This window comes from Pezoporus wallicus, unplaced genomic scaffold (assembly GCF_028554395.1).
Source record: "Pezoporus wallicus isolate ANWC-B61680 ecotype Strahan unplaced genomic scaffold, APGP_CSIRO_Pwel_v1 contig_8042, whole genome shotgun sequence".
Lineage (NCBI taxonomy): Eukaryota > Metazoa > Chordata > Aves > Psittaciformes > Psittacidae > Pezoporus > Pezoporus wallicus.
Genome location: NW_026639380.1, coordinates 1,371,365 through 1,390,218, shown reverse-complemented (window position 1 = coordinate 1,390,218; position 18,854 = coordinate 1,371,365). Strand labels below are relative to the sequence as shown.

Here is an 18,854-nt window from a genome sequence, read left to right as displayed (position 1 = left end):
GAGCATGTCCCTGGTTCAAGCCTCCCTGTTTTATTCATCTTCACCAGAGTCAGCTGTGCAGTCAGAAGCAAGTTTGTTAATTACTGCAGCATGGGGAAGCTCACTGAGCCACACTGAGCTTGGGGAAAAATCTCTGCTGCATGATTTTCCTTTCCCTTAATCAGTTCTCACCTCTTTTTGGTTCTTCCTTAGACTCAGCTTCTGATCAATTGATCATCTGCTGCCCATCACTTTCCTGGAAGGAAAATATGTCCCAGACGACACCCCACCATTACAAACCCAATAGGAAACACTTTGAACTACGTTTTCAATGATATACTGTCAATTGGCATAGTGTCCATTTTAAAGCTGGTTGGATCGACTTCAGCTCCAAAGAAATGATTGTTAGGAGTCTTTTCGTGTGTTATAAGGAAAAGCAAGCAGGAACATTTTAGTGCATAAACAACCTCAGAGCCTTAGGGAGGTAGGAATTTATGTTTCTGCACATTTTCTAGATCTCATAAATACAAGGCAGTTTGCCGCTTGCTGTGAGAACCAACCTACCTACACTTTCTTAGGGCAGGCATGTGAAATCCTCTGGACAATTCTCTGGAAATAATGGGTGTGCTATAAATTAACACTCAGGCGTTTTTCACTGTAACTTTCCTCATCCATGCCCTCTGTTCTGTCTTCTGTCTTCTTCAGTCTTGGCTTCTTGCCTTTTTGGCTCACATACCTGCAAGATTTCATTGACACAAGTGGTAATTTTTTGTCTGAAGGTGCCTCATAGCTCTATACATAAACATCGTAGCAGTTTTCCTTCAAGTTAGTTTACTACATCTTTAACATTTAACCTTTTATCACTTATTCAGTTTGGGTCCAAATATTTAAACCTCAAGATTATTTTATAAATATAGCAAAAACAAATGGAGATTTTTTAAATTATAAAACGTGCTTTGTAGTTTTGCAACATTTGTACTGTAAATAATTGATCTTTTTAATCCCTAAATCAATGGACAAGAACATTATTTCCCTTACCATTATTAACATTGCTGGTAGCAGTAGTGGTTTGTGTTATACCTTAGTTACTGGACTGTTCTTATCTCATCCTGTGGGAGTTACATTCTTTCAGTTCTCCTCCCCATCCCTCCGGGAGTGAGGGGAGGAAGGGGGGCTGGAAGTGAGCAAATGGCTGCATGGTTTCTGAGTGACAGGCCATGACACTGAGAAGACCTAAATTTACAGCATTTGGAGTCAGTTTCCTTCAAAGAAGAGACTTTATTCTACAAAGACAGAAGGCTAAGATATGAATGACAATTTTTGAGAAATCCAAACGTGGTAAACCAGAAAAATAGATCATAATTTGCTTTTGTTTATGAAATAGTCCCATGAGTATTAATAATTTGGAGTTGTTGTCAAGGGCGCCTCTTCCTTCAGGGAAGAACATTTCTTGACACCTCTCTATAACTATGTTCACAGAAATAGTTGACTGGAAATGTAGAAGTAACAATCGAGAGAATTTGTATCTATGCTATTCCCCCCCCCATTTGTCTTCAACTTTATTATCAAAACTTGTTCTTTGAAATTTAATTTTCAATGGGAATAGTTTGAAACTGATGCAGAGTAAACCCTGAAAATATTTATTACTGATTTTCATCTATTTTGCTGTGGTTTATTGTTGCTTTCAGTCTTGCATATGGTTAGTGGCTAGTGGCGTTGTCACTCCAGTTTCAGTCTGTCAGGCAGTGAAAATGAGACAGATCATTTACAACTTCAGATGTCGTATGGAAAATAAGAGGCAAAACAATTTTCAAGAAGATGAATCCATGCTCAGTTTTGAGCTGGGATATATTTATCACTTCAAAATATGATCTCACACAAATGGAATACATACACAAGGATACATAATGTAGACTAACTTATGAGAAACAATAGTGCATGACATGATGCTGCTGCAATAGAGTGGACCTTCTCAGTGTTTTATACTCAGTATTTGCTAGATAAGAAAGCATGTGGAGAATTGTGTCATGTATGCTTCCAAAACATCACGCACTATCAGGTAGACTATACATGTAAGTGAAAGAGACTTGTCATATACCCAATGTGTTTGATTAATGTTATCTCCACCACCACCTCATTTCCTATAAGGATCATAATTTACCTTTTAGCACACTTGCTGGTTGACAGGTCACACCACCAAGAAAACCAAGTCATATCATAGGAATAGCAATCCGTCTGTCTGGGATTGTCTACTAATGTAAGATTAGAGCTTAAGAACAAACAATGCAGAGATCTTTGGCTTATTTTAGCTTTCCAGGAATCAGTGATCTATAATTTTTGTGGCCTAGAATTTGAATTCAAATCATCTTAGATAATAGCCACAGCTGAATCCACCTGAGGTGAATTGAAGTAGTAATTCTTTGTTCCTATGAAACTTGTGGTGTCTAAAAACTTCTTGTAAAAATAGGCTCTCTTGGGGGGAAAAAAAGGGCTTCCCATTTGATTTCATTTTGGTACACAATCATAACACTCAGTTTAAGTAAGAAAATAAGTAATATCTTCTGTCTACATTGTCCATACCGTTCATATCTGTATAATTTCTTAGATCTCCCTTCAGATGAGATATTTTTTCCAAGCAGAAGTTTCAAGTGAATTAGCCTTAATATAGAAGCATTCCCACAGCATAAGGCTGTGGTAATCTCATTATTCGTATTTATACTTTTTCCTCGTTTGCTACGTTGATTCTGAGAAATTTCAGTGGAAAAATGAAAACAATAGTCCATAAAACCTTATTAATAAAAATAGAAGCCCTCAAAGAAATTGCATCCATTGAGACATTTTTCTGGTGTCAAATACTGATGACACTTGTGGTAAATAGGACATTTGTTCAGGTAACAGCATACCTTACTTAATATATGCAAGAAACTCATGATCTCTGGGAGTAGCAGTTGTATCTCTGAATACAACATTTAAGTGAATATAACATTTTAAATGGCCTAATCTACCTGTTTGAGGTAGGTGGAGTGACCCATGCCTTTGCAAAAGTCTGTTTAAACACAGAGTTTTTAAAATGAAAATTTCCTGACATCTCCAGTGGCTAGTTTTCAAATAAAAAAACAACCAAACCACATGAGGAATATCATTGACTAATCTTGCACAGAACTTCTCTGAAAGTAACAGTTGACATTTACATTTTCTCAGTATATAGTTATCTAGATGAGAAACTCGCTAGAATTCAGTCTTTGCTTCAGGAGATATAAGGCAATCACATGTGGAAACTGCTGACATGCATATTATAAAGCAATAAAGGAAAACCATTATAGAGCTACTTCAAATGTGAAATAGCCACCTAGGTATTCATTATGACAAAATACCGACTCATAAAAAAGCCAAATAACTATTCTTTGAAATTAATTCTGCATGCATCTTCTTGATTTCTGAGAAAGAAAATCACAAAAAGTAGGAGAGAAATGCAAAAAAGAAGGTTTTGTAAAACATAAATGAAAAACATTTAATGATTCTTCCGAAATGTCTATTGCAGCACAATTAAATTTGAGAAATATTTTCCACTGATAAACACATACTTTTCTGTTGCTTTAAGCTTCCTTCTTTACTACTGCAACAATAGATATATTTATTGGAATAGATTACCAGCTAAGAACAGAATTTGCACCAGTCTTTTTTAAATGTTCTCTCTTTGTAATTAAAAAATAATGAACTCACATCCATATCTTTCACTATTTATAACCTCATGGATGACAGCTTCTCAGGTGTCGAGAAACTATAAGTGAGAAAGACACTGTTTTTCAAGTGAGTGAGTCAGCCCTACCAAAGGGCTAATGTTTATAATTCATATGTATGAATGTTTTTTTTTAATTTGCTGGAATCAGTCCTCTGGAACAAGAACTTCATAATTAATAGTACCTCAGTGGGATATTCTTTTCATCATTTCCATATTATTAATATGGTATTTCATTTTTCCATCACTAAAGAAAAAACATTTTTCTTGTGTTCTGTCTTGCTTTAGCCACCAAGGCTCTTTCATTCCATTCGAATAGAACAGTGAGTCAAAGATATGGAAATTTTTATATCTAGCTACTCCTGCTTGAATGCAAAATTCTTAAATATCATTGAAGAATAAGCTACTTTATTAGCACAACAACTTCATAGTCTTACAGCTCTACTTACTTGGCTTTCTTTGGAATAAAATAGTACCTAAGAAAAAGGCTGGTTTATTGAAAGTTAGTCATAGCAGGGCCTTATACAATCACTCATCCTGACTTCTTATTTCAACCTTAGTTTTAGTATTTAATCCTGCAGTTCTACTGAGTCTAGTAACTTGTGATCTAATTTATGTAATCATTGCCTTTGAATGAATGACTCAGCAGAGTCTAGCTAGGATAAACACTGAAGCTTATGTATGAAATGGAATTGTATGAAATGGATGACTCAAGAGATGCATACTTCATTATCTGATGACAAAAACCCAAGATACTTCAAAAATTCTAAGGAAGTATCCCATTTGGTTTGTTAGATTTTTGCCACTAAAAAAAGTAGTTTCCTTGTAAAGTCTTGCCATTGACTTTCCAGTACCACATAATGTTTTTTAACCTTATCAGAACAAGGCAAAAGCAAAAAAAAACACAACAAAAAACTTTGATATAATATTTTGTGTAACTCTCATTAAAATAAATGACAAAGCAAAATAGAGAATAAAGTCGTGATAGAAGTACATAATGGAATTATTAAGACTAAAAGTTTAAAAAGAGATTTATCAATGACTACCAAAATAATTTATAGATGAACTTAAGTTTTAAATAAGGTATTTTCATGAAAAAGCTAATGGCTTAACAGTCAAAAAAAGTTAACTCTGTCCGAGTGTTCTTGAAAGCTTCTTTTAATGACTTTACATTCAGCAGTTTTTGCAATGTGAATGAAAAAATGGGGCTTTAGGCAAGTTCAAGTTAAAAGGACACAGCTACTTTGATAGGAAAGTTTCCAAAATAGTTTTCAGTACTTCATAGGAACAACCATATTTAAACACTCAGCTTTCTGGTTTGCTTGGGCAGACAAATGTTAATGTAATTAACTAGGGAGGAAGGTTTGGTTCACTGTGATATTCATTTTGGGAACAGAAGTCCCATTTTACTCAACCAAGCCAAGATTTAACTCCTTGAATTTGAATTTTAATTTCTGAATAGAATAAATCAGGAGCTCATTATGAAAAACAGTAAAATAATCAGAAAAAAATCTTTGAAAAACTGTCACAAAACAAACCATCCGGTTTCACATGATTTTCATCTGACAACATAATTTGCCTCACTTACGCTCAAAACTCAAATTCAGCCAACATTTCCAGGAAATTTGGCCTTTCTTGTGAGATTTCATCACTTCCAATTCTAACAAAACCAGCAAGATTTAAAAATTATTCTGAAAGTTAGAAATAATCAGTTACAGTGTGTAAGTTTATGATGCAGATTCAGTTTAATTCCTGGAAAATTCTACATGTTTATATAAATTCAGCTCTGTGATCAATGAATTTACCAATCAAACCTATTCTTGCTTAAGTGTTTTCTAGCAATTAAAAAAAAAAAATTATGGTGGCTGTAGATTTTGGATAGGTTAGATCAGTAGGATAAATATAGTAGTACAATGAGAAAACACCTTCACTGAGGAGCTCAGATTGAGTTAGACATCTTCAACTATGATGTACCATTTACAATATCTTTTGTAGAGTATGTTCCTATCTAAGGAAAAACATCAAGAATGCATATATAGCATCTTAATTAATTTTGTTCTCCCCTTTAACAGGTGCTTTAGTCTGTGTCCTTTATAGTGTTCTTATAATCTTTTCTGTGTTTACAAATATAATGTAAAAAGTAGAAGCATCCGCATTTATAGAACAACCATGGGCCCAATAGCAAAATCATAGAGAAATTAAGAGCTCTGATTTTTTGTTTGCAATTTTAATCATGTCATTTAAATGATTTTTTTTCATGTAACGGTCTTACGTAACAAACATATTGTGTACCCCAGGTGGATACCTGCAGAGCTGCTCCTTTGAATCCCATGATACTAGGCCCATATGTTCTTACATTTTCCTTGATCTGAATGGATGCCAGGTGGAGACACTACCTCTGTAACCTCATCATGTAGAGGGGGTTTTGCAGCATGGCTTCCCTGAAGAATCAGACCATACTTTCAAACAATTTCAACTTTTCCCCATGTGGTAGCTTTACAAGCACTCTGGGAATATACTTTTGCCTATTTCAGAAGTATCTGGTGGAAATACAAGTATCCTCCTGTTTGGAGCCCTTGTAATCAATCACTGCTTAGCAGGCAAAAACATGTATACAGATAGAAAGAAAGAAATTCATTCTCAAGCTAGAAAGGATAGACATTCACTCTAATTTTCCTGTCCTTGATTCCTCAACATTCCCAAATATATTTTGGTTTTAGACCAAGTGAGTACTGGATCCTTTTGCCCAGAGTGCAGCTTGAAATGTTTGTCTTTCAAAAAATTAATCCCTTTGCTTTCTCTGCTCAAATCTCCTTTTTTTTCCCCACTTTAACATTCTTATAGCACCACTTAGTTTTTTCCCTTTTTTGTTTGGTCAGTAAAAGATAGCAGTAAGAAGGGCTTATAATTATGAAATTCGTTCTTGCACTAAAGATTGTGTCTCCTTCTACTATTAGGAAAACCACTGTGTAGCAAGCAATCCTTGTGGTAAACCATTTTATTTTTCAATAGCATTACAAGCCCTGTTAGAAGGCCATAATGCTAGCATTTTGCTCTAGTATGTCTTAGGAAATAAAGCAGCTTGTTCTGTTAAAAATATTCATAGGTCAATGCTTATTTATTCCCTGTTTTTGTGAACAACAAAACATTTGATTTATAGTAGAGACTGTTGATTTTGGTGCCATTGTTCAGCAAAGATCCAAGGCCAGAGAACATCTTGTTTCTGAACCTCTTTCCAGTGGACATCAGTCATTTAGAGGTGATCTCAGCTTTGAGCAGCTTCAAGTAAGATTGCTTTGCTTTTCTGTATTTAAGTGTAAATGCTGCTCCTGTGAAACACTTTTCAGGGTATTTATCAATTCCTATTTCATTAGGAGGAATCAAAATGCTATTGGAATTGGAAAACAAAGAAATAAATAGCAGAAAATACTGTTCTTCAGTGTTATTTTCTACATTTTGGGTGAAAATAAGAATTTGTTGATAAAAGCTACTGAATTTCTTATAGTTTGTTGCTACCTGTCTTTCCCATTTTGCCACTATCTTCTCAACTCTTTCTCTATAAAGACATTTACTTTCCTCTTAAAGTATAGTTTATTAAAGTAAAAGAAAATGTTATTACCTTTTAAAATTAAATGTAGTTCTCCCATCTCTCCAATTTTCTCCTGTTACCATCTTTTTTGTCTAAGTGCATGGCCTATCTCACCTGACTTTATTGAAAAGTCAGGCCTTCAGACAGTGGCGATGCTTAAATAGTTTTTGTGGCTAACAGGGAGTATAAGAGTGAGGTCTGGAAAATGCTCTCAAAGTTGCTCCTAATTAAACTGAGACCTAGTAAAGAGATGTTGCCCCTGAGAGCAGAGAAGGGAAAATGTCTGGACCAGCTGCTGTGAACCTCTGTGGAAAAACAAAAGCTGAAGAGAAATCTTCAGGAACTGCCACCATCAAGGTAGGAAATTTATTTTATTGATTTTCTGTGAAGTGAATTTCAAAGGGCATAGCTATCATAATTCCTGGCACAAATGATCCTTTCTGTCTCTGAAAGGACTGCACAGCATACCCAATGCAAGAGAGATACTTGTCACCTGCATAAAAGAAAAGTCACAGTCAGTGAAATCATATAGTGTGTATATTTTTGTGCAATCAGTGTTTTCCTTATGTCTAACACAGTAAGGCATTGCAGACATTGATAATACAATGAAAGATGTTTTAAATATCACAGTACCTGACTAAAACCTATACTTGAAAGTAGAAGGCTTTGCAACACTTTAGACATTGCTGGATAAATTCACCTGGATTAAAATTATCTTCCAAGCTAAATCTATCTGGAAGGATATCTTTTGAATTTTCTCCTAAACTATGAATAAGTGCCAGTGCCAGAGCTCCCACTAGGTAAATCAGTGTGGGGTCAGAAAAGTTCTGAGAGGCAGAGACTACAAACATCTCAGTTCAAATGCTGCCTTAGACATAGCTACCCTTCTTACAGGCAGCTGCAGGCATCTGAGCTTCCCATCTCTGCCACAAGTCTCAGGAGCAGGGGTCAGGAGAAGTCACATATTTCAGTGGAAGGGGGGTTAATGGTACACCCTTGCCATTGCTGAGATGCCTAGCAGCATTTCAGTCAGAAATTATCTTGGAAGTCGTAACTGATCACTGACACACCAAGCGCTGACTGTTTTTCAAATGGTACCTCACCAGGATCAATTTACCTTTTCCCTTTCTAGCAGCTGAGACAACATAGAATTATAGAATAGTTAGGGTTGGAAAGGACCTTAAGATCATTAAGTTCCAACCCCTCTGCCATGGGCAGGGACACCTCACACTAAACCATCTCACCCAAGGCTCTGTCCATCCTGGCCTTGAACACTGTCAGGGGTGGAGCATTCACAACTTCCCTGGGCAACCCATTCCAGTGCCTCACCACCCTCACAGTAAAGAACTTCCTCCTTACATCCAATCTAAACTTCTCCTGTTTAAGTTTGAACCCATTTCCCCTTGTCCTATCACTACAGTCCCTAATGAAGAGTCCCTCCCCAGCATCCCTATAGCCCCCCTTCAGATACTGGAAGGCTGCTATGAGGTCTCCACGCAGCCTTCTCTTTTGCAGGCTGAACAGCCCCAATTTTCTCAGCCTATCTTCATACAGGAGGTGCTCCAGTCCCCTGATCATCCTTGTGCCCCTCCTCTGGACTTGCTCTAACAGTTCCATGTCCTTTTTATGTTGAGGACACCAGAACTGTGCACAATACTCCAAGTGAGGTCTCAGGAGAGCAATTTACTTATGCATTTTATAAGAACTTGCTAAATTAGAACTGCTATGACCTTCCTGTCATGTTTTCAGACTGTATCTGGCCACATGAAATTCCAGCACTGCATCTTTTGCTGGAGAATTCTGACATATTTCCTGCTCTCTCTTCTTTCCATTGCCTTCTCTCTCTAAAACAATGGAGAAGATACACAGAATAAAGAAAGTCGTAATAATAAAAGATTTCCTTCACTAAACTCTTTACTAGTGTTTTGTGTTAATTTTATAGTCAATGGAGCTGGGCCACTACTGATGGTCCAAGAGATATAATCCTGTACTTATTGTACCATTTTGCCTAAACTGGGTTTGAAGCACAACAAAGATTTTATTATTACAATGTCTATCTTATTGTTCTGGACAAAAGTGACATAGCCTTCACAGTCACTGACAGTGTCATGCAGTTATGTACTCATTCAAATGTCAGATTTACAGATTTTAATTCAGAAAGCTTAAAATGCTGAATAAAATCTGCAAATAACTCTTCCTTATCCACAGACATGCCTGGAATCCTTCTGAGGCCCTTCAATACCTTTTTCATTCTACAAGGCATAGGTTTTTGTCTTTTAGTGTAGAAGTGCTGGACATAGAAATGGCTATTCCTTTGTCTTCTAGGTGGGTAAAGTACATACACAGATGTCCTGCTTCATCTTCATAGCCTTCCTCAGTTAACAAAGGATCAAATACATTATTTGTATGAATGACCCATTTGTATGAAGGATCAGCTGCTCACCTTCTACTCTTTTATAGATAAATATCAGACAACAAGACTGCGGCACCTCTGACTCCTGTAGGTCAGTTAAACTAAAGGAAACATGTAAAGTTGTTGACTAATGACAAAATGCTGCAATATGTGGCAATAACAGGGGTTTGCTACAAAATGAAGTTTTGAATTAAGTAGTTAAGGGAATGATAAAGATTATTCTTATTTCCCATGACAGCCTGAGATTGCAGCCCTTCCCTCTACCCTGTCCTTTTGAATTACAGTGACTGATGCTTTTGATAAAGCACAAAACAGAGAAAGATAAGGACCTTTAGTACAAAATCAGCTTATTCAAAAATAGCTAACCATCCTTTGGTTAGTCTGTTCTTATATCTACCATGTCATTGGGTTCCCTGTTTATCTAGTGACAAGTTACTTTCCATTTCTCCTATTAACACTAATGAACTTTGTATGAATGCACATTTACTTAAACTGATAATGGCATTTTTGGAAGATGTGAGCACCTCTTTTTAATATTCATTTTTGAAAGGAAATGTATCTGACTACCTTTAATTCCTAGGAAAGCTGAAACTATTCCTTTCAGATTTAGAACTAGTCACCCACTGATCTATATCACATTAGAAGGACCAGAATAACATAGAAAATACACCTGTCTGAAGGCAACTTTTTTCATATTTCAAAAAAGAACACTTATATTTTATAACACAAACTTCATTTTTCCACTTGAAGGAGATCTTTTCTATCCTGGATATTATTGCATTGTAAGTACACAGCTAGGAGAGCTTGTTAAAAGACAGATACTGCAGAGAAAAGTGAGCGACTTTCATTATTTGCTCAGCAAGATATGTGGAAATGCAACATCATACCACTCTTCAGAGAATGTAAAGCACTCTGTGCTTGCTTCAATTCTTTCATCAGCTTGCCCCACACTTTTCTCAAATGGCCTCTTTGTCACTGCAAGGAAATACTGCTTCTTTAAAAATAGCTACAGTAAGGACTGCAGTCACAGGAAAGCCATGACTATTACCCAAAATGTATTTCTCATGTGTAATCTTCTGGGCAGAAAATCAAAGAAAAGAACAACGGATTATAGTATATGAAAATGATCTTGAATTTCCTATCACATTAATATCAGATTAAGCAAATAATGGCAGATTCATAACCTAATGAAATTACATAATTTTCAGGAAGGGACTAATAACTCTGTGAAACATCTTATGTGTTTGTAATGTAGCTATCTTCCCATTTTGACTAGGATAGTGTCTCTTTATTACTGAGCCAGGAATCTACCACTTTTGACAGATGCCAGGGGCTTGCTTAGAGAGATCACAGAATCATGGAATAATTAGGGTTGGAAAGGACCTTAAAATCATCTAGTTCCAACTCCCCTGCCATGGGCAGAGATGCCTCACACTAGACCATGTCGCCCAAGGCTCTGTCCAACCTGGCCTTGAACACTGCCAGGGATGGAGCATTTACCACTTCTTTGGGCAACCTGCACCAGTGCTTGAAAATTTGCAGCCTGATGAACAAATTCACCCATGCTGAACAGTCACTCTGTTCACAAGGGCATGCCCTCTAAGGTTGATAAGAAATAATGGTCCAATATGCATAGATGCTTGCAGAGATCTCTCAGTGCCTTAAAATTAAGTCTTTTACAAGTTCATCTTTTACCCTGAGAATCCAACATTGCTGTTATAGTTCTAACTGCACTTTTGCTGTGTGAAGGTTTATTGCAGTTCCCTTCTGAGATAACGTTTCTTTGTCTCACACTTTGAGAAGGAAAGTGTTAAGCTGTTCTTGTACTTCACCTCCTGGAAGGACTCAGGGACATGATGAAGACAAATCCTTTACTATTGGCTCTGGTCTGACAGCCACAGATGTAAATTCTTCTTCAATACTCACTGTAGGATTTATTAATTTTATTTTAAAGCTGAATAATTTTTTTAGAAAAAGAAAATTATTTTTATGAGCATGAAGAAAACCCTAATGCCTGAGTGATTCACATGATGTCTGCTTCCAGTTTTGCAGTTTAAATATAAATGGAGTGAGAAAAAAATTAAAATGTGTTGTTACCTTCTGAAAGCTGAGTTTTGACTTATGTGAGATGAGCTTTCAATCTAAAAGCAGAAGTAGTTACTTTTGCTTTTAGGTAGCATGGGTAAAAATAACAGTAAAGATCCAGCAACATAGACAGGAAAAATGTTAATCCAGAGTGCCTAGCAGGGTTTTCCAAACTGCAGTACATCCGCGAAGCCATGAAAGCACCCTCTGCATGATGACGTATACAAGTGCTTGTGGTAAAATTTGTTTTTTTAGAGAAGATGTGTTCAGGGAATGTATTTTCAGTATTCAACAGTATCAAAATAAGGTAGTAGTATCTGAATGTCAGCGTGTCTTAATAATGTAAGAAGATGTACCAGTCTCATCAACAGCAGTTTTCCATAATTTATCGTTACTGAAAGTTTCTCTAGAAAGAAATCCAAACTGGTGTTGTGTGAAACCTTCTCTCTGTAAGTTTTGTACAGATCTTAGAGGGAAAAAAAACAACCATAAGCAACTAGAAAAACTGTTGGAAAAAATTGTGCATGGCTAAAACTTGAATGCTGGAGTTCGAGTCACATCTTTACACTTCTAATGATATTTTCAGAGGGAGAATCCTTCCAACTGGTACCAGGTTTTTCTCCTTCCTTCCCATAAGCAATTATGTTTGCCAGAAATATACATCCATCCATCTTGAAATCAGTTAGGAACTGAAGAAGCAGTTAAGAGAAAAGGAAAAAATATGATTAGAGTATAGATTACCCTCCAAAAGATGAAATCTGCTTGGAATACTCGAGGTCTAAGGTTGGCTCTTTCCATAAATATTCTGCTTCCCAAAAGACAGGGGATACCACCACTGTATCTGAGGCTTTAGGTATTATTTTTTTCAGTTTTTTTCATTATGAATACTCCATATATAACTGTATGCATCTGTATGTATATTTAAGGAAAATTAGCTTAGGATACATATGCAAAAATATTTAGAATAGTCCCTTAGAAATTATTTTTTCTGAAAGCTGTGAAAGGCCCATGTGGAAAACCCCCATAACTTAGAGAGCCTATAGCTAAAGGTAGGAAGAATGACTCTGAAATTGGGCTTTTCATGGATAGTAAATAGCTCTGTGGCTTTTTTAGTAAATAGGGGACTATATACATACATACATATGAGCAACCATGTGACAGTGACTCAGAACTAAACTGAGACATATCATGGACCTGGAGTCTCACTGGGCTGCCAGCATAGGCACAGCCAAAGGCTGATGGTGCCAATGCACTCTTTCAGCTTGTTTTCTCTGCATTTCACAGGTGTATTGTTCCCTCTTTCTGCCCAGGCCACCAAATCTTTATGGCAAAACCAGGTACCTAAACCCACACTACCCCCAGCTTGTCCCTCTTTCATCTCTCCTACTTCAGGCTCTTGCCATGCTTTCTAAACCCAGAGGTGTATCTGGGACTTGGGTTAGGTGAACGTGGCCAGAGAGAGCTGCAGACTGTAGTTCCCCCTTGATGTTTGTTGCTCTTACTTTCTGAAATAAGCTTTATGAACTTCTGACTTATGCAGGGTCTTCTCCCAGCAGGGCCTCAGGTTACCTGAAATAAATCTGCTCATCCGCTGCTTTTCTCTCTCTACCCAGAAGCCTCCCATTCTAGATATAAATACTTTAGGGTAAATCTACTCTCCTTTGCCATTTGTCTAGTGATTTACCATACTCATTTTTTAATGAGTACGTTTAAATGAGTTTGAAAAGGTGTGGCTTGTTTCAAGCTTAATTTGCCCTGGGTTTGGTCTGCAACAGTCCTTGCTGCTCCCCTCTAATGGATTAGAGAGCCCTTCACTTTCCAGTGTTTCCTCTTAAAGATACTTATGTCCAGCATTCCACTAACTTTTCAGACTCTTTTCTGCTAATTTAAACTGACTAAACTCTACGTATCTTCCTGAAGGGACTTTCTATATCCCTCAACTCATTTTAGCATCTCTCTTTGGCATCTCTTCATATTTTCAACCTTTTCATATATGTTAGCAAAAATCCTACATTCCCATATGACGGTCTATTACAGAAGCAAAATCACTTCTTTCCTTCTACTAGCTTTTTTCTCTACATTTATCTAAGGATTGCGTTAGGCCTTCTTGACCCAGCATGAGAATGGTACCTCTAATTGAGTTGTCTATCCTCTGTGAATCCCTACCTCATTTTCTCTGAGATATCCTTTTCCAGGACACCTACTTTACTGCTCTGTTTGCATGATTTCCATTCTTTTTTGTCAATTGTGTAAAACTTCTCATTTGGCTATATTACAGGCAGGTTTTATCAAATAATTCAGACTATTGTACTGACCAATACAAAACCCACCAGTGCTGCAATGCAGTAAGATCTTCTATGATGTTTGATAAGGTCTTTCTACAGAAACTTCCCTCAGGATGTGCTTGGAAAAGCTGGCTTGCTATCGTGCTTTCAGCCTGGCTCTGCTGTGCCCGCCTCATTCTCAAAATAATTGCAATACAGCATGCCAGCAACTAGATGAAATGATCATTTGACACTTACTTAGCCATTAATCAATATTTGCACAAATTGTATCTCTTACTTGACATTTCTTTGCCTTTCTTCCAAGTTTAAAAGAAACGCCTAAAACAGCAACGACAAAAAATTTACTTATCAGTTACTAGACAAAAAGAGATTAAAGATAATGGTGTGTGTAAATACCTACCCGTTTTTAAAATATCCACAACGTTTCTGAGGAAAACTAACAAAAAGTTGGATATTCCTCAAGAAGACACAGCCCAGCAGTCATTATTATCCTCACAACTAATTTGTAGGACTCTGCATAAACACAAGGGAGTATAGGCAAATTTACTTTTTTCACTACATATTTTATATGTGTATGTGTATATTTTACATGTATACATGTGTCATGTGCTTTTATACATAGTAGGTGTTTAATAAAGTTAACAATCCCCTTGTCCTTGACAGCTTTTCTTTTCAGAATTTTGCCCAAAACCAAAACAGCAAATGTCCTTTTAAGTATGGACACACACTGAAGTGAGCAATTCTGTAGGATTTTAAACACTTTTCACATACTTTTATTAAAAGAAGCTTACAGGATCCAGAGAGATTTAATTAAGTTCTAACTGTACAGCATAGATTGCTCTCACCAAGTAGCCTGGCCCTCTGCTGATTGCTCCTTTTCTGCTTCTGCTCTGCTCACCAGCTTTTAGTTTGCTAAAGAAAAAAAGCATAAAGTGTCGGATTTTCTTATACACTTAAAAAATAATTAGACCATGTATATCTGTACATCTCTTATGCAGCAGTCTTGGAGGCAAAGAATTCTCCTTGAGCCCTCTGGGATCTTCACCTACAAAAACCCCACCCACCCTGAATGGCTGGTAGTTTAGATGTGCTCTTGATCATCTCCTTCTTCTATCTCTGTTTTTCCAGTGTAAGCCATATTTCTGCTGGTGAGCTGTGGCAGAAAGCAGAGTATAATTTCAAGCTATGCTATTAAACAGCAAAAAAAAGCTTCCTCTAGCTTACTGGTTTTATAAGTGGTTATATAAATATAAATCTACAGTACACACAAGGAACGTATATGAAGATGTCTTTCTGATCACAGCTTTAAGAGAAAATAGTTAATAGGTGAAAATTACAGGTTCATGCCAGACTTCTGAAGAGAGGGTTATTTTTTCATAGTCCTCCTTCTCTGTTTTACACACAAAATATTCTAAGATCAGGTTCTTTGTTTTCAAAACTGATTTTACCACTGTGCTAGTGGGATAGGCTCTGCTTTGAATGGGGAAGCCTGAAGTGAATATCTATTAAAAGGTTAAATAAAAATTAATTATTTACAATTAAAATTTCAATAACAACAATAGTACTAATAATAATTACAACAATTGAAAAAATGTGTGTCTAATTTTAGGGTCCTTGGCACTATATTTGAAAATCATGTGTTCATGCTTTCTGAACACTGTAGAAAGCAGTGAAGAGGGACAAGAAACAGCCATGAGTCAGAAAGATCTGAAACTCTGTCATGAATTTTAATATAAATTATTTTGTCCTCAAGGTTTAATCATAAAATTTGAGAAGGAAAAATTATATTATTCCACCTGGTTTACGGTTAGTCTGGGCTGAAGAAAGTATAACACTTACACAGGGTCACCTCTGCGATAGCAGGGAATCAGTGGTCTGCTGGTGTTTGGAGGAAAACAAAAGCTGTTTCTCTCAGTTACGTTGGATACCTATGAAACTGTACAAAAGAAAACCAGGATAGAATGAATATGGGTCAGGCACCAGTAGATACAGACTTTTGTAAAAATACTTATTTAGACTCTCAGGGGAGTCTTCACTGATCCAGTGACAAGTACACTGTTTTCCTTTTGTTTATGATCTTGCTAGAAGTTTGTAGTACTACCATTGCTAGATTATGAAACGCGCACTAGCATAAAATGTGTTAGACCTGAATGGCCACCACCCTTTGACCTTTAAAAACAGTCATATGTTGATAGTACTGTTTTTCAGATATTGAATGGGACTTGGTAGAGGACAGCTATTCTAGATCAATTTTTGTTCATGAGTAAATTAGCTTCATTGCAGCCTGGATTCATATCCACAGGAAAATTCACATACCCTCCTTTAATTCCAATTAGCTTCCAAGGTAAGGGCAACTTACTCGGTCCAGAAGTGTATCCACATGGCAGCTCCTTACTGTCATTCCCATTCTTACATGTTTAATGGATCAATTTAATCTCTTTTCAAAAATACAAAAGTATAACCTGTTTCTGAAATCTGAGAGTCACACTTTAGTTTGGGCTGGGCTGGGCAATGGAAGAAACAAGGGAAAGGAAGACAAGCTTAGTAGCGGCTGAAGTGTGTAGGAGAATGATACATAATGCATGCTTTAACACAGTGCTTTGTCTGCTTTGAAATTCTTTTCAGATATGATTTTAAAATGCCCTGTTATCCACTTGTAAAGCACAACCTATGAAAACCTTTCAGCCTTAAGCCTTGGGAAGACCTTGCCCTCAGTGCATATTAAGTCAGCCTAAGATCTCTAACAGTTTCCCTGTAGCCCTGTCAAAGTCCAACTATGAACCATTTTGAATTATGACTCTGTAAGTGTTTTAATATGAATCTGAAGAGTAATGTTTTAACTACTTACCTATTACCCTAACAAGTAAATAATTCTGTCTTTCATAACTCTAATTTCTTTTTTCCTTAGAGTGCTAGCCCAAGTTCATTTCTGACAAAGAAGGAGACAAAAGGAAGTAGAAGAGAAAGTACAGAGTCAGAATACATTTTTCTCAGGGCTCTGATGTATGCATTAATAGTTGCATTATTCAGTCATTCTTTCTCACTTGAAACCTAGATATAAGTTTCCAGCTTTCCACCAAGAGATAAAATATTCTTTTCCTTTAAAATTCTTTTAACATCCTGCTCTCTTCCAAATTGTGAGTTTCAGTATTTTATGTTCCTTATCTCCTATATGTTCACCCTTCCTTGTAAATTTACAGTATATTTTTAGAATATTTTATTTATTTTTCATGGTTTTGCATTTTTTGGGGGGCGGTCTTTGAGGGTAATGTATATGTAACATATGTCAGTACTTTTGACAGTAGAGCAGAAGAGATGTATTCAAAGGGTTTGGCTACCATCCGAGTCAGAAAATAATGCTATAAAATATGACAGTGAAATGAAAACATAGAATACATAATTGTAGAGCACGTGGATCATTTATCATATGTCTTGGCCATTTATCTGTAGAAAACAAGATGGGTGTGTCAATATGAAGAAAAATATGTTAATAATCAGGATTTAATACACTTGTCATCTTAATTAATTTTTCCGTGACGAATTTGTTTTTTTCACACATTTCTGTCACAAATATACAACCAGAATATAACTGTTGCAAAATAACATCTGTTTGCATTTCTTTTATGTGCTTTATGTTGATCAGGAAACCAAACAAGTAATTTTCAAGATGCACATGCTTCTGGTTTTACCCTGGGAAAAAAAAAAATCTGTCATCTTTGGAAAATTTTATGTCTAGGCTGGTTTAGTCTAGAAATTCAAATGTTAATGTGTTTTGTGGATTATTTTTGCTTCATTCTATGACTATTTTTCATCATATATGGAGTTATAGTATCACTCAATGAAATAATAAGCCTAACGGCCTTTCTTTTTGTCAACAACTAGAGTTGAACAACCCAGACAATTTTAATTTAATCGCATGAGAAAAGTCTCACAAGTCTCAAAACAAAAAAGGCATACAGAAGCAGGAATATGTTCCCAACTGACTTGACTTTCTTTACTTTTTTTTCCCTTTTTTTTTTTCTTGAAATTCAACATTTCTTTTCTAAACAGCTGTATCTAGGCCCCTTTTGGGGAGATTTTTTTCCTCTTTTCCTGACAGAAAACAGTAAATTTGGTTGTGTTGTAGTGATAATCTACAATCTGTAGATAGCTTTTTTCCTGATTAGATCTTCCCTTCCTTGCAGTTTCAAACATAGAAAAGTGGAGTATGCAGGTGAAAATGATTAGGGTGTAGGACTGTCGTGGTTTAAACCCAGTCAGGCAACTCGTTCGCTCACTTCCCCCCCCTTTCTTGCCCTCCCCCTGCTCCCGGAGGGACGGAGAGGAGAATCAAAAAGAATGCAACTCCCACAGGTTGAGATAAGAACAGTTTAGTAACTAAGGTATAACACAGATCACTACTGCTACCACCAATGATAATAAAGATAAAGGAAATAACAAGGGAAGAGAATACAACACCTCAGCACCAGCTGACCAATAACTCGCCCCCCGAGCCCGACCAAGCTCCGACCGATACCTCCTCCAACCCTGCAGTCTCCCAGCCCTTCCGGCTAACTCCCAGTTACATCCTGGGCATGACGTGCTGTGGTATGGAATACCTCTTTGGTCAGTTTGGGTCAGGTGTCCTGTCTCTGCTTCCTCCTGGCTTCCCCTCCTCCCTGGCAGAGCATGAGGCTCACAAAGTCCTTGGCCAAACCAAAACATCGCTATCAGTTCTGTTCCCAGGCCGAAAGTCAAAACACTGCACTGCACCAGCTACCAAGA

At 36.7% G+C, this 18,854-nt stretch overlaps 1 long non-coding RNA gene across 1 annotated transcript in view; it reads right to left on the bottom strand.

Moving 5' to 3' along the window:
- LOC130602030 (uncharacterized) overlaps positions 1–16,540 on the bottom strand; it is a 42,672-nt gene extending 26,132 nt beyond the window's left edge. Inside the window, exon 1 of the long non-coding RNA XR_008972802.1 lies at positions 16,450–16,540. This is a non-coding gene — a long non-coding RNA (uncharacterized LOC130602030). The remainder of the gene's footprint in view (positions 1–16,449) is intronic.
- Positions 16,541–18,854: the final 2,314 nt, after the last annotated feature.